The sequence below is a fragment of the Vombatus ursinus genome, unplaced genomic scaffold (genome assembly GCF_900497805.2).
Source record: "Vombatus ursinus unplaced genomic scaffold, bare-nosed wombat genome assembly UNPS02014802.1, whole genome shotgun sequence".
In the NCBI taxonomy this organism is placed as follows: domain Eukaryota; kingdom Metazoa; phylum Chordata; class Mammalia; order Diprotodontia; family Vombatidae; genus Vombatus; species Vombatus ursinus.
The window spans coordinates 22,589,777-22,591,731 of record NW_020954580.1 but is presented as its reverse complement, the minus strand read 5'-3'; positions in this window follow the sequence as shown (position 1 = coordinate 22,591,731).

The window sequence follows — 1,955 nt, the reverse complement described above, 5'->3', positions numbered from 1 at the left end:
AGAGAGAGAGAGAGAGAGAGAGAGAGAGAGAGAGAAAGGAAAGACAATCAAGGAAAAAAAAACTTTGGGAAACAGTCAGCATAAGGGGTCAGGAAGAGAAAGAGAGTTATTGAGTGATACAGAGGACAATCAGAATCTTAAGGGGAATCAGAAAAGTGTAACATCATAGAAGCCAATGAAAGAAAAAGAAGCAGAGAAGACTGTGTGGCCAATAGCATCAAATGCTGCAGAGAAGACAAAGAGGAAAAAAACTAAGAAGAGACCACTGGGTGACCTTTGGAAGAACAATTTTTTTGGGGTTGTAGGGATAGAGCCAGATTGTATTATGTGCTCAGCACTGTGCTAGTTACCATAAGAAATACAAAACTATAAGAAACATTCTTTGTACTCAATCTCACAGTTTACTTGGGGAGGAGGAACAAGATATACATGTATGAAATAATTAGAGAATAAGTACTAGACACTACTAATGGCACTAAATATGACACAAATGTATAAAAGGGAAAGATCAATATGGCTAGTTAGAGAAGGCTTCATGGAAGAAGTGGTACTTTTAGATGGAATCTGAAAAATGGGTCAGATGCTGATGTCTACAGGGAGAAAAGAGGCTATGACAAGTAGAGAAATAGCATGAACAGAGTAAAGAGCAAGAAGGACATGTTTTTCTAGATCAATGATGAGACTGCTCTGAGAGTAGAGCTTCTATTAGAGCATATTAGAAAATTAGGACCCAGACAAGTATGATTATTGTAAGTCGGGCTCATAGGGTTGATGTAGGGGGCAATTCAAAGGTATTCTATGGTCTTAAGAAGGAAAATGACATGATGAATACAGTATTTTAAGAAGATTAATCTGGGAGAATTATGCAAAATAGATTTGAGCTACTCCATTAATTTAGGTGTAAGGCAATAAGGGTCTGGACCAGGGCTATAGCAAGCAAATAGAAGAGGAGCACATTTGATTTGTTTTATGTAGGAATAGGTGGTAGGACTAGATAGGACATCTAGATTGGACTTAAGAGATGAAGAAAAGGGATAAATCAAAGATGACTCTAAAATTTAACTTGGAAAGCAGGATAAATAGGAGTACCATTGACGTATAGGGTAGTCAAATTCATAATCTCTAAGTGCCTACTATGCTCAAGACACTGTGCTAGGGGATGTGGAAGTTACACAGAAGCATAAGACATGCTCTACTTACCTACCTACATAAGGAAGTGCTCTGAGAAGATGATGATTTCAGTGTAGACAAGTTACATAGGAGTAGATATGTCCTACAGGCATTTGAAAGGAACAAGATGGAAGGATAAGGCTGAAGATAAAAATGGATATTTATGTAGGTACAGAGTTGTAGTGGGTTTTGAAATCCACTAATTTCAGATTTGTAACCCTTTTGTAGAGACATGATATTTTTGTTCCTACTACTTAACAGATTTCAAAGCCTTCTAATTTTAATTAAAAATCAGCTTCTCCCACTCATTCAAGAAACTTTCAATTGTTGAATTAACTACATATCTATAACTTTTTTTCCTTCAAATCATAAGCACAGGCTTCCATCAATAATTTGATATTATGCTTATTTCCTTTTCCTGCCTCATGGATGACATGGAAATTCACTCAAAAACATCTGTAAAGCCCTTTCCATTATTTGAGCATGGAAACATAAGAAAAATTATTTACACACCTGTAGTTGACCATTAGTACCTTTGTTTAATCCTGTTCTTTGAAGCGTGGCTATGCCAAGGATAGATTACAGGAAGTCTAGTCAACTTTTTTTTTTCTAACAGAGTACTTAGTCAAAGTGTTCTCCTTCTAGACCAAGTTTACAGGTATGCTGACTGTCTCCCAAAGATCTGTGATTTGTCTTCAAGTATCCTAATGAAGTGTTTTAGGGATTGATAGTCTCTGTGTTTGTGGATTGTATCTTAAAAATGGAATTTTTAGTCCTATTTTTCA